The sequence below is a fragment of the Phalacrocorax aristotelis genome, chromosome Z, assembly GCF_949628215.1.
Source record: "Phalacrocorax aristotelis chromosome Z, bGulAri2.1, whole genome shotgun sequence".
Lineage (NCBI taxonomy): Eukaryota > Metazoa > Chordata > Aves > Suliformes > Phalacrocoracidae > Phalacrocorax > Phalacrocorax aristotelis.
The window spans coordinates 50,690,204-50,705,310 of record NC_134311.1 but is presented as its reverse complement, the minus strand read 5'-3'; the positions used below and the strand labels follow the sequence as shown (position 1 = coordinate 50,705,310).

The following is a 15,107-nucleotide window of genomic DNA, read 5'->3' as shown; positions in this document are numbered from 1 at the left end:
GAAGTTAACAGAACCTGAAGAAACTGCATTTTCTCAGTAGATAGATAAGATTAGAGGCAACTTTTCAAAGTATATAATTCACAGTTCCTCTCTCTTTCCTGTTGTGATTTCGCGATTGTACAAGTCTTGAGTTTAAATTACTAGTTCTTTTCCAATAGGGTTGGTTACACTTGAAAAGAACTTCAAGTAATGTTCCCCTTTTTGTGTCACGTCCTTCCCAGCGGCAGGTTTAGTGTTCACTGCATGTGTCTATTAAGCATTAATTCTTTAACTGTATTTTAGTGAGAGGGAGCAATATGGTATGTTCCAGTGCAAGAATCTTAATTCCTACACAAACATATGGCATAGAATTATCTACTTAAAGATGGAACAATCTGATAATAATTTGGTAGAGTGACATCTGCACAATAAAACAAGATGCTGATCACACTGGAAAAGTAAACGCAAAAGTTTTATACTAACTATTCTGACATCATCAGAAAGCCATTATCATTCCTCCGTGGAATGTTAAAATTTAATGATCTAATTTGGTCTTATCACATGCAATATAAATAAAAAATAACCCTATTAACTATTCAGAAACCCATGCTGAACACAAAACTTTTAAGTGCTATTTTCTGGAATTTGGACTTAAAGAACTTACATATGTTTAACAGGGAATAAGGAAAAATGGTTAGGAGAAAGACAAAAATACTGTGGTCATTTCCATCCTCACTGAAGATGTTTACGTATTCTGTTCTGTTACCTACATAGTTTAATTTCTTCTCCTTGTGTTCCTGCCATCAAGATATGTAATTTAACATCAGTCTTTACTTCTTGGGATAAAACATGTTACCACAAGGACATAATTACAGATTTTGCCTGAATCAAATGAGAGTGGTGATTCTTTGAGGGCATTATAAAGTGTATTCATGTTAGAATGCCAGATGTGAACTTGGAGAGAAAGCTTCTGCAAATCAGGACATAGGCTTCTGTTACCTAAACTCATTAAGGTCTGCATGGAAGCATTACTTTATTTTTGAATGCACACAACTGAACATCAAGATGGTAGGCCTTCTGTTTTAGGCTTTGCAGCTGAGGATTTCACCTCTGTCATCAATTCTTCAAAATGGAATTAAAATACCCAGAAATTTGGACACTGCATTGAAATCCTGTTTGTAGTTGGGATTCTTAATTAGAACTATTACAGAATGTAAGCTATTGTTTTCTTGAATTGAAATATCGGTAGCTTTTTAGATACATAGCAGCAAGGAAAAGATCTATTAGAAATGATGGAAATGAGTAACAAATTCTGATTCTTCTGCTTTAAGTTGGGCACTACATGGAGTTAGTCCTCTCTGATAAAAGTCGTTTAACTACCTGGGTACATAGAAAACTTACTGTTTTAGTGCAAGTGATTAAGGGCAGAGTAGGGCTTGAGTTGATCACAATATTTCTGTTTTGCAATACTGAATCTATATAAAATGTGTTTAATATAGAATTAGAATAATCAGTACTATTTCATATTGATCTTTTTTCTATTCTTTTAAACATAGTTTTCCTAATTCAATTAACTGTGTCAAACAGCCAAGAAAACTGGCTTTTGCATTTTTTAATGAAAGCTACTGCTGTTCACAGGTTGGTTTTTTTTTTTCCTGAAGAACTTATTTATGAATGCAGAACATATTTATGTAGCTTTTCTTCTTGACAGTTAGTAGATCACAATAGGAAGGCATTTTTCAAGGCATAAAAAAACCCCTGCATATAGTGACTTCCTTTTACACATCTATATTTACAGCCTTTATTGCTGTTGCTGTGTAAAACATACAGGTGTGGGTTGGTTTGATTTTTTTTTTGTCTTTTTTTTTTTTGTTTTGTTTTTTTTTTAAGCCTAGAAATATGGTTGGCTGGAATGAGGTTAAATTATCTTGGATTGGTCTTCACTGCCTGCCAGCCTGTGGAACTGATACCAGCTTTTTTAATGACTTTTTTTTTTTTATGGTAGATTTCAGGCTAGCTGCAAGTGGGGATAGAACATCTCATAGAAATGTATGGAACTGTTGGAAGTTAATACAGAGTTGATGCAGAAATCCCTTTTACTCTTTGGACATGTTCTGTCTGATTAATAATAGTCTTTTCACAGATTAAAAAGCAACTGGGGTATCATACAGGACCATTTGTTCAGGCTTATCAATTATCTCTCTGCCAAATACAAACTTCTTGTATAGGCTTCTCAGAGGGAAAGACATGTAACACAATATTCTTTTTCATGAAATATGAACAAGTTATATGAAGCTAAAACCTTTAAATTTCAATAGCAATTTTATTTATTTCAGGTGTAATAAATGTATCTTTTAAAATTCACTAAAATCAGTAAAAGAATACATTTTATGATTTACAAGTAAGAACCACAGTAATGTGAACTCCATGCATAAAGTCTTGTGTCTGTGTGATTAAACTGAATATTCTTAAGGATATGACAGCTTCAGAAATGCTGTATTTACGTTTTATGCTCAAGCCAAATTCTTAGTTTAAAGTATTCATATTTAATATCCTAGATGAGCTGATTGTGAAGAGGTAAATCTGATTACCCGATTTTCTTGAAAACATCAAACAGTTACTCTTAATGATTGATTTATCCTAAATTTTGGGCCTAATCCACAGGAACCTAGCAAAATTTTTGTTTTGCCTATAGAAGCTTCATTAGTTTTACTAGACTTTATGACTACAGAAGTTCTTTATCTCCATGCAATATTGTGGGAAAACACCTCCTATTCATTTGGCAGAAAAATTCAATAAGTGGCACATCATATTGTCACTCTTTCACAAGCAGAATCCTGATCTTTTGGCAAAACATAAGGAACAATTGGCTGATGGCAATTCTGATTGCTTTAGAAGGTAATTATTGACAGAAGCCATATAGATCTTAAGTGATCCTTTTATCTTCTACAACCACCCAAAATGAATAATGATAAAATGACACATTCTTTATTGTTTTCTGTTTAATAATACAGAGGAAAGGAAAAAAACCTAAACTAACTGTATTGTTTGATAAGAGCAAAGTCGTTGTAACAGTGCGATGCCTTTTGAATCTTCTTGCTACAGATGATCAGCATTTGGTAACATTTTCGGCAAGTTCCTTTTACTGCATCATAACCCTCACTAGAGAAGTCTGTAAGCCTTCTGTCTTCACTTATGCAGCCTTTTGCCCTATCCGTATTAGAAAAGTGTTTTAAAAATTTACCAGTTAGCACACATGTTTAATTGTATGCAGATTTAAAAATACTAAGGCATACTAAAGAGGTTTTAGATCAAGCATACTTGGCATGTCAAGAACCATCCATAACTACTTACTGATGAAGACAAAACTGTCTTGAACACTCTTTGTTGCAACCTCCTAATGCCAAGGAGTTGTGATGGTGTATGTAAGTTTGTATAAACAAGTTATTAATGCAGTCAAATAGACAAGAGAGTAGTGATACTTTTATGCTTTGCAACCACACAGATCTCTAGTTGTACTACCGTAGCAGCTTCAGAGGATGACTGAAGGATCTTGTGTGAATGTGTAAGTGTGGGAAAAAGACCATGGATGTATTGGTCTGTCTGTTCTTTTACATAGCTGTACAGGTTTTGGTTCTGATGTTCTTTTAGTGTCCATACTATGGTAATAACGCTGTGCAGTACCAAACGTTTTTCATTCTGTATTTCTTGGACAGGAAAACATGGTCTTATCCAATGCATCACAAAGTGAATCTCAGAATAAAATGAGAAAAATGTTTTTTTCAGTTGTATTTATTTTTTATTATCTGTATGGTATTTGATGCTACCAGATATTTCTTGGATCAATAATTTGACCATCTAGCCTACTTCTGAATAGGCTAACAGCAAGTCAGTGCTTTTATTCCAAGTAATACTAATGCTTGGAGATATTAGCTACAATAGGCTATTGTAAGACAAAGAGCTAATGGATTGAGAGCAGTCCTGCTATAGACTGGTTTAATAAAATGTATTGAACTGAAGACATGGCAAGTAATTGTGGTACCTTAGTAAGTGGTTTTCAATTTCCTACCTAATAATGAGCCTGCATGCTCCACACTGAGCTCCGTATACCAGCTTCATATTAGTTCTTACCTATTGTAACACTTGGTGATATTTAGTTTGCTCTAACTCTTATTCTCTTTTATGGGCTGATGAACATATAAACAAATTAAATAGATATAGCTAATATAGCTGCAGAGTTAGTGTGTTTTGTTTTCACTGTTCTCTGAAAAGTTTGACCACCACTAGAAAGATATCGTTAGATTTTTTTTTTTAAAAGTTCCTGCCTTATGTCCATAGCTGTCAGCACAGAAACTGTGGTCACTACAGCAACATAACCACTTCAGTGAATACTGAAGTAATGTTTATTTTCCCAGGTCTAGGGCATGATATATTACCTGAAGTAAGAGGAATGTTGGTCATCATCTTCTGTCAAGTCCTTCATTTGATTATCATTCTTTTAGAAACCATAAGCCAAAAAGGCCTGTGTTGTCAACATCATTGTTCCTTCATTTCTTTCCTCACTTGAGTGGAAGGAAATTCCACTGCTTTGAAAGGTGTAATTTTTTTTCTCATGAGAAGTTTAAATTGAATACAATCTCTGTATACACTGAGCCTTTCTGTTTGTCTATCATATTTGTTAGCTGGAAACTCATATTTTCTAGGAATGGGTGCAATTTTCCATGACTATTGGCAGATGTTTCTCTAGGATCTTCAGTGACAATGATGTATTTGTTGATAACCCAGTGCTTGCTAGAAGGTACTTTGCTTTGCATCAGTGAGTCTGGTTTTTTTTGTTGTTGTATGAGAGCTTTAGTCAACAGAAACATATTCTATTTCTTCCAAAAATGTCTAGGGGTAGTTTCAACCTATTTTGAATGCATATACTTCATGCAATGAATTTTCCTTTGGTTTCCTCTTTGCGGCAGGTGAAATACATAATGCTCTGGTTCCACTCTTTTGATTCATAGTTTTGCAAGTTATATATTTGTGTAATTTTAATAGTTTAACTCAGTGTTCTGAGATACTAATCATAAGAGTTGGGTTGTGAGTGGATTTCGTTCTTTTAGTGTTGTTACCATTTTTGTCCTCAACTTGCCACTCCAGTCCTGTGGTAGGAACTTTTGAGGGGTTTGGTTCATAGGCCCACAGTATGGCTTATAGCAAGACTGTGTCAGTGCCTGAACAGGAAAACTCTTGATGGGTTTTCCATACAGCTGTTATTTATTAGAGGAAACAGTCATAGACAATTCTGCAGTTTCTGTCTTACTGACATTTTCTCCTACTTCCTCATCCTCTCCTACCTTCCCAAACCTAGACAACCTGTGACACAAAGTCTGTCTTTGCAACGTATCAACACAGAATTGTTCTGTGCCACATGGTTTACTTAACAATGACAGAAAATCCTGCTGATAAAGTTTTTTCTAACTGTGTGCTTTTTCTTTGCATTGTTTCTGACAGGTTTGCCTTTTTTTTGTGAGTTGGAGGTGTAGGTTTTGGTGTTTTTGTGGTTTTTTTTTTTTTTTTTTTTTAAATACCTCAATGGTCCATTTCTTTCTTAGTTTGGATTTAAATAGTGTTGGAACATTACATAGCTACGGTTTCTTTCCTTTCTATATTTTTTTAAAGGGTAAGCCACATAAGTAGATAGCTGCAGATTATTTGAAATTTCTGGGGTTTTATTGCCTTTTAAAATACATGGTAGTTTCTCACTAATATTTTTCTGCCCTCATATTCTCCTCTCTAACAGAATTGGAATAGTAAGAGAGCCTTGGGGAAAAAAAAAAGTTGGTTTAAGAACTGGGGAAATGATTCTCTTCCTCTGTTCAGTTTCGAAATAAGGTCTAATACCTGGAACAGGGAGCTGAAAATCAAATAATTCTAGTGTCAATTCTGACTGTGGCTTATCAGGAAGAAACATTAATATTTGCAAAGCATTCTGAAATTCCTGGAATGAAGGTGTATAGAACTACAGATTTTTTAATTGTCTGTTGGAAGGTGTATAGGTTTTCTAAATAGTGTTCTGCTTTGCTGAGCGAGAGTACAAATGAAGTGTCTTTGGGATGCACAAACTTGATTTAAGAGTCATATTGGCCAAAAAATGGTTCATTAGATTGATAGCCTAGAATAAATTTGTTAGGTGTTAATTTTTGTAGTTCTTATCTCCTGTGAATTTTCAGCTAAGAAAAACACATAACAATTGGAGCAGTGGGGTTATTGATACATAAACAAAACAGTGGTTGATACAGCCTGCTGTTTGACTCAGCATTTACAGAAGCTACAAGACGTATGTAAGTGATGAATTTTGGGCATTTAAGTCTTGAAAACTGAGCCAAGCTTTTACAAGAATTTATCATATGCCTTAGACAAACTTAATGAATATGGTGGTGCTTCACATGCTTCTCATGAGACGTGACCACAGCTTTTACCTCTGATTGGAATCTAATTACTTTCTTCTCCTTCCCCCAGGCAGAAGTCATTACGTCCTGTGATTTACCATTTAACATCCCTTACTAAAATGTTCTAGATGCTAAAAGGTGAAACCTGGAAAAAACGGTGTCATGACATTTTAGAACATCTTCAAAATGTTTAGAAAAAATTTTTTCTGAACTTTAAAAAGTTATTTAGGATTTTATAAATACAAGGGCAAGTCACTACTTCATTTGCTGTGCTGTGCTTGAGAAGCAACACTGAGGAATGCTCAACGGTTCTAAGTCTTTAGATGAGTCTTAAGAGTTTTAACATGATCTGCCTGTGAGCATTATTACATGTAAATGCAACCGTAAGTTTTAGTAGTGGCAGCTAGGTTTGGAGTTCTGCAAAACTGGAATTGTGGAAAAAAATATGTCTATACTAATCTGGTTATATTACTGTGAATCTTCAATTATTGTTAAGTCTGAGCCTGAATTTAAAAAATACTTCTGAAAGTCCTGACAGTAATTTGCCTTGCTGGAATAACTAGCAACTTTAGTAGTGATACACACATGTAATAATTGTGCCAGAAAACATTCTTAAATAATCCAATGGAGGTAACAGTTTATTTTAGCCAATAAACAGCGGTTCAAAATAACTCAAAAAGTTGTTATTCCTCAGCCTGTCTACTCATACCAGGTGTTTATCTATGTCTGCCTTCCCAGAACCCCCTTTAATCTGCCATATCCAGAGTTCTAATCTGAGGTTTTTCCCAGCTGGCATGTAAGAGTACAATTTTCAATTTGATAACCTATTGATTTTGTTTTGAGTTTATTGGGAATAGAGAAGGAACATTTCCATATTGGGTTTCCTGTTATGCTGACTTCTTACCTACAATATTTTAAAGCTATCCCTTTGCTGTAATTAATGAGGTAATGGGTGTATGTAATTGTTTGGATTTGCTGTACTTCAGTCATCTGTGAATTCCTTTCTTGTGCTTGATAGTAGTAAACTCTCTGTAAGTAAATCCATGACAGTGACTGTGGAATCAAGATGAGGAATCATGGGCCTGTATTAGGTGTTGCACAACTACAAGTTCTTGTTTATAAGATATTTATATACTTACTATTGCACAGTGTGTTTGGTTTTTTACTTCAGCACATATTTTAGAGATGGTTAATTCTGGTCTGCTTCAGATGGATATTAATTTCTTTACAATAAATTGTAACTTCACAGGTCAGAATCCTTCAATTTTAAAATACAGGAATTACAAGACAGTTTAAGTTAAGGGACAGAAGCCTTCATTTACTGAATCTGAGGAAATGCAGTCTAAAGGTGCTAAGAAAGGAAACAATGCAGAGCTAAGAGAAGGATGAAGCAAGGGCAGCTGGCACACAGCAGAATGTTAAAGACTCCTGCAAAAGGGTTCAGTGTAGAGGCATCAGGGATTGACAGAGAAGTGAAAGTGAGTGAAACCAAAAAAACCCCAACCCAAACCAACGAACCAACCAACCAAAACCCAACAAAAAACCACCAAACACACTCAAAAAACCCCCAAACAATTCCCAAACCAGCAGCAAAGTTTAAGCAATTTTCTCACAGAGGTATCTTTTCAAGTGTTGTATTTGCACTCAAAAGGGTTGAGCTTTGTTGGCAATGAGGGTTTACACTGCATCAGATGTGGCAGCAAATATTGCAACAATCATTCCTTGCCCTGCCCCCCCCCCCCCCCCCCCCCTTAAAATTATTGCATAGATTGGTGTTGAAACTTGGTGAGAATGCTGTTCTATGCACTAATGTGGATGACTCTTTGTGATGACTACTTGGATTTAGAGTTCAAGAAGGCCTCTAAAATTACCAAATATATGTAAAGCCCCTTTTCTTCTGGGGCTATGCATAGAAATATCTTTCTGTCCTCATCTTTACCTGTCTCCAGCCGGTTCCTTGGATCATAGACTGATGCCTGGCTTCCATTTTGAATTTCATCACTTTTCTCATCTGCATGCCTAACTCATACTTAATTCAGTTGTTTCTGGGTCATCTAAACAGAAAGAGAATATAATCAAAAAGGCCTAACAGGCAGATAAGATAAAGAAGGGCTGAGAGGTGGAACACTTAAGAAAAGATGGGGTTCTTTCAGCTGTATCCTGTCACACTGTTTCTGTTGCCCAGGCTTCAAAGGATTTGGAGGAAAATGGGCACATTTTTGCAATGACATCTGATGCTGATGGAATCAGTACTACATAATATAAATTGAGTCTTTTATGTGAAGGAATGTATAGGTGGCATCATGAGTAAGCATAAAAAAAATTGGAAATAGGAATCAAGAAAAAACCCAGATATTTTGTAATGAACTATTTAAATATTGGACTGTTTTAAAAATATTGCAGACTATTTCCTTACCCATATAAGAATACAAATAATGAATTTATTAAAAATACTTTGTTCTATTATTTACCCAAAACCATTGTGGAATGTGTATAAAAAGAACTTAAAAAAAAGACTGGTGTTTTGAATTTGTGTTCTTGTTGTGTATGACTGGGAAAAGCAAGTGTATTCTGACTTACCAAAGGAAGGTTTGCTTTATTGGAGCTTCCATAGATGGCTAACTGATATCAAAGGTTTCTGCAACACTGCCTGCAAGTTGCCAGAAGGTCAGTGTGAAATATATCACTGCCTGATTCTATAGCAAAGAACAGTTATTGTTACAAGCGTTTATTAAATCCTGTCCTCCTAACAAATAGGACCTATCAAGTACTTCTACAGGTAGTCCACAGGAAGCAGTTCCAGTTGCAGCACCTTTAATATGTTGTTTATCAAAACACATTTTTTTACATTGTTTGAACATGCTTTGTTTATAAAGTGTTGTAAGAAGAGTGGAATATAGTGATGAAGTAGTCTATTAATTGCAGTTGAAGTTAAGCTGGTAAGAAGAAGCTAAATTATTTAAAGGGTCTCTCTCCAATAAATACATCATTGCCACTGTACCATGAAGAAAGCTTTAATCATTATAAGCAGTTAGGAAGGTGCATCAGTCAAAATTGCCCGATTAGATAATTTTTAGAGTATGCTTTGTGGATTGGGACTTACATAGCATATAAAGAAGGTTACCAGCCTAATGGTTGCCTTATTCTGCTAATTTGTTGGTTTGTTATGTGTCTTGTAAAAATCTATTTTCTCTTTACAAAGAAAATAACTTTTCATGGCTTCTCTTGACTGTTATTCTCACAGATGCTGTTCCACAGGAGTGTAGAAAAGAGTTTACCTACACTGTGCAGTTGCAGCGTGAATTAGGTGCCTCTTTTTTTCTGAGGTTGTTATGTAAAGGAACAGCAAAGATTTAGCCTAACAAAATACTACTATTCCTCTTCAAATTAATCCTTTGGAAGAATTTTAACTAAAGTAGATTTCAGATATAGTAAAAATCACATTTTAATTAACAAAATCCAATACTGAGTGAAAAACGTCCAAAATCCTTCAGATATTATATTTTAAACTTTATGTGTTAAATATTGTAACACTGTAGTATAAGAACAGATGTTTAGGTTGAGAAGATATTTTTGTGGATAAAGACATAATTTCACATCTTAGAAGGTACATCAAGAAGGTACTAAAAGAGGAAAATGCAAATCACAAAGGTTTGACTCTGGATATACATTTCTGTGTGCAGAAAGGTGGTACTAAGAAATACTTCTCCTTTTCTACTAGTCAAGTAGTAATAATTTGTTTTCTGTTGCAGCAAAATATGATACTCTCTACAGAGTGAAAATTTTTATGTTAATTTTAAAAACCCAGTGATTCTGTCTGATGAAAGAGTTTAATATAAACGATGGAGCATTAGAAAGACCCTTAAGACATATACTTGATTCTTAATGATATAAAACGTTTTTCAAGAGCTGTTTTTAGTACCAGCATAGATGCTAGTGGGTCAATATGCTGCTGATCAAAACCTGAATTCTACAATTACCTCCGTGAAAGCAATTAGGAAAAAAAAGCCCCTATTTTAAAATATGCTTAAATATGTGTCTGACTCTAGCATTCATAAGTCTAAAAGCAAGTTGCATTCCTTTTCATTTTCCTGAATGAGAGTCCAAAATAGGAAGAACTTAACTTTCTTTTTGTAGTACAAGATAATTTTTTCTTTTTTTCCATTCACAAATAGCAAGTATTTGAAAAAAACATTCTTTTGGCCAAGTATGTCTCTCCCAGGTAATTTTCTAGTGTGTCATGGTTTAACACCAGTCAGCAACTAAGCTCCACACAGCCACTTGCTTACTCCCCCTGGTGGGATGGGAAAAAGCATCAGAAGAGGAAAAAATAAGAAAACTTGTGGGTTGAGAAAAAGACAGTTTAATAGGTAAAACAAAAACCGCGCACACAAGCAAAGCAAACCAAGGAATTCATTCACTGCTTCCCACCAGCAGGCAGGTGTTCAGTCATCTCCAGGAAAGCAGGGCTCCATCATGTTACTTGGGAAGACAAACGCTGTAACTCTGAACATCCCCTCCTTCCTTCTTCTTCCCCCATGCTGAGCATGACGTCATACGGTGTGGAATATCCCTTTGGTCAGTTGGGGTCAGCTGTCCCAGCTGTGTCCCCTCCCAGCTCCTTGTGCACCCCCAGCCTCCTTGCTGGTGGGGTGGGGTGAGAAGCAGAAAAGGCCTTGACTCTGTGTAAGCTCTGCTGAGCAGTAACAAAAGTACCTCTGTGTTACCAACACTGTTTTTAGCACAAACCCAAAACACAGCCCCATATTAGCTACTATGAAGAAAATTAACTCTACCCCATCCAAAACTAGCACATCATATTACAAATATATCTTACATTTATTTATACCAATTAGTTAAAGTTGCTGAAACATTTTTCTTCCAATTCATTGCTATGAAAGTTTGCAGCTACTAACAAATGTTACTTGAATTCTTAGCTCCTAGCTGTATCTTTATGATAAAATAAATAATAATAGTAATGGTGACATTGATGATGTTAATAGTAATGTCACAGAATTGTGAGAGAGATCTGTTCCCTTAAGTATTCTGATTGTCACATCAGTCTTTGACTGAAGAATGTTTATCAGATGAATTCTACTGCATATAGAAAATAATTCTTTCTAATGCAAAGGTTACAACTTTTATCTGTGGCAACGTCAGCTGTATTTTACATGGTGATCCAACAATTTTGATTTTGCATTTACTTGTAAAAATCTTAAAACATGCTCCCAAAATTATTGTGATCCATGAAGGTATCACTGTAAGTATTTTACTAGGCAGTGGCATATTGCTTTTCTGTATGTCCCTAGAGGTTTGTGCTGGTTTTGGCTGAGAAAGGGTTAATCCTCCTCAAAGTAGTGCCTGTAGCAGTCAGGGACCTTTCCAGCTTCCTGCACTCTGCCACGTGGGCAGGAGGCTGGGAGGGGCAGGGCCATGGTGGGGGCGGCTGACCCCGACTGGCCAATGGTGTGTTCATTCCATACCATGTGACACCTTGACCCGTACATTAATGGGGGCTGTTGGTGGGGGCGGGGGGGGGGGGGTGGGGGGTGGGGGTGGTTGTCGGGTCAGCGGGCGGTGAGTGGCTGTGTCAGGTGCAGTTTGTTTTGGTGGCTCATTCCCCTTCCACCCCCCCTCCCCAGGTTTCGCGCCTCTTGTTGTTTTCCTTTCCATTGCATTTTTGTTGTTGTTGTTTTAATTATTACACTGTTCTTATCCCAGCCCACGAGCGTTACCCTTCTGATTCTCTCCCCCATCTACCGGTGAGGGAGTGAGCGAGCGACTGTGTGGGGCTGAGCTGCCGGCTAAACCACAACAAGGTTTCTTCAATAGAATGACATTTAATTTTGCTTCAGAGAGAATCTTTCAGTCACTTTTTTTGTCTTGAGAGTAGGAAGCCATATACCTGTCAGCTGCAAGTCAGTCAAATGGGAAATGAAGAAAAAGCATTAAAAACCATTGCCACCACCACCAAGAACAACAAAAATTCCTCCAGGTTATTTAACAAAGCAACAGGTTTTTGTTTTGGTTTGTTTTGTTTTTCTTGGCTCATTTTAGGGAATATGGGTAGAAATGGTTTTCCAGACTTACCTGCTGTCCTCGTCTGATACGATACTTCCAAATATTTCCCCTTTAATGCCTAGAAGCTTGTTTTGTGTATTTTCAGGCAAACAGTAATACTGTTGAGCATGATGTTTCTCCATTACTTTTTACCCAGAAGTGTATGGTTTTAAAACTTGTAAACAATTCTATGATATTTCTAATACCTGCCTGTTTTTTTAAAATTACATGCAGTAATTCTGTTAAAGTGTTGTGGAAACTGATCAAAGATTACTGAAAGACAGAAATTCTGAGTCTCATTTAGACATATGAAAAGACTCAAAATAAATCATATTAATATTATTCCATCATAGGATACATTTTATTTCTTGATGTATTTTCTTCTTTGATACTTCAATGCTGACTTAAGTAATTATTTTCTTCTAAACGACTGCAAGTCTTGGTGTCCGTCAGCAAAACTATTAATCCCCTGAATTTTTGCTTTAACAACCATTTCTAATTGGTGTGTAGCAACATGGCTTGAATATGAAAGGATTTTGTGTGTAAATAGAGAGAAAATCCAGTGTTGGTTTTTTTCATGTTACATATTTCATTTTTAAAAGTCAAAAATATTATAGTGGTTCATCTCTTTTCCAACCTAAATGATTCTGTGATTCTTTGATACGATCTGTGCACCTTTCTGGTATAGAGAAGTATCTTAATTGCTTTTCTGTTTATTGTGACTGATCAAGGACTCTGAATGAGACACACTATTTAAAATAAAGTTAAGTCTTCTACAGAATGTGTGTATATGTACATATATACATGTTGTTTGAAAACTGACTTTTAATGATATTTTGGGTAAAAACTATCTGTAAAGACAGCTGCATAGAATTACAATTTCTATGTTGAATTTTTTTCTTCTTTCCATTCCATCTCCCATTAGAGGGCAGTGTTGTGAATATACAGCATATTGAAGTCAACGTATTGAAAGGAAAGCAAGCGTTTTTAATATGTCTCGGATGCCTTCTTTCCATCATATATCTTACGATTTTCAAGGGGAAAAAGAGTGGTCTAGAAATGGTAGGTGTAAATAGCAGATAAAGAAATTTGCATCCAGCACAGAGGAAGCTAGCTGGCAGAAAAGTTGCCCTCAGTCCCTCATGTGTTTCAACTTCTCTATGATTAAACATCCTCCTTGTTTAAAAAGGCTGATAAAACTAGCTGTAGCAAACCAGAAAGCCAGGCCATGCATTTAACAGATTTTTTATATATCTCTGTTTACCTGAAAGAAAATACAGTCTCAGTTTAGCCCTTTAACAGAGTCATTTACCTATAACACTAGTTTATTTAACAGTTTTTCCAGTTGAGGCTCTATATTTTAGTCAGTCACTTTACTTTTAATCTGAATAAATGTACTGGGTGTATGTGGCAAGGTTTTGGTAGAGTAGAGGGGTGCACCAGTGGCTTCTGTGTGAAGGGATCAGGAGCTGCCCCCATGTTGGACAGAGCCAGGTCGAACTGGCTCCAAAATGAACCCGCTGCTGCCCAAAGCTGAGTCAGTCAGTGACTCTGGTGGTGCCTCTGTGATAGCACATTTAAGAAAGGGTAAAAGCACTGTGCAGCAGCTGTGAGGGAGAGGAGTAAGGAAAATGTGAGAGAAGCAACCCTGAAGACACCAGAGTCGGGAGTGAAGTTGAGCCTGGGAAAAAGGGAGTGAGGGAAGCTGTTTTCACTTTTGTTCTTCTTTCTTACTATCCTAATCTGTTATTAATTGGCAATAAGTTAAATTAATTTCCTCAAGCTGAGTCTGTGATAGTAACTGGTCAGTGATCTCCCTGTCCTTACCTCAACCCATGAGCTTTTTCATCTTATTTTCTTCCCCTGTCCTGCTGAGGAGGGGGAAGGAGATAGCCAGTTGGCGGGTACCTCGCAGCCAGCCAAGGTTAACCTACCACAGTAGTTTATGTGCTGTAGGCATATTGATTTACTTGTTGCAGTTTCCTAATATTAGGTATTTTTGAGTTTTAGGTACTGTAGCTTTAGTCTGAATATTGTCTCTTAGCATCTGCAGTATTCCAAGAGAAGAGTCCTCTGCATTTTTATGATCATCATTAAGAGTTTATTCAAATAAGTCTAAAATATTCTACTTGTATGCATAATTTGTAAAGAAAAACAATGGAAGAATTCTTTGGGGGACTAAAATCAAGGACTAGAGCAAAGTTGATGAGGAAAGTATGATGAGATGAGGAAAGTTGATGAGGAATGTATGATGAGATTTTAGGGTCTGCATTGCACAGAAGGTCAAATTACATGTTTATAACACACTCTTCTGGACCTTAAATGTAATATTCCCGTCTCTTGCTTGTTTCTTCCTCTTTGTAATAAAACCTGGGCAAAACTGTAACTTGATATGGTACTTCTATTCATTTTGTCTGAAGACTTAAAAGATAGGATTCTATAGGACTCTAAAGACCTTTGGGTCAGTTGGAAGTATCCATGAGTTATTTTTAAAAAGAAAATTGTGATGCAGTCTCTGTATTCAACATGGTATTATGCTTGATACTATCAAGAACAGCGAACAGAGCAAAAAGAAATGCTGTAGTTTCTTTTTGGGCGTAACGTGTAGGAGTTAATCAAACAATGCAGTGT

General features: G+C 36.1%; 1 protein-coding gene across 5 annotated transcripts in view; it reads left to right on the top strand.

Annotated features, from left to right (window-relative positions):
• KDM4C (lysine demethylase 4C) overlaps positions 1 to 15,107 on the top strand; it is a 260,269-nt gene that overhangs the window by 121,900 nt on the left and 123,262 nt on the right. The window lies entirely within an intron of this gene.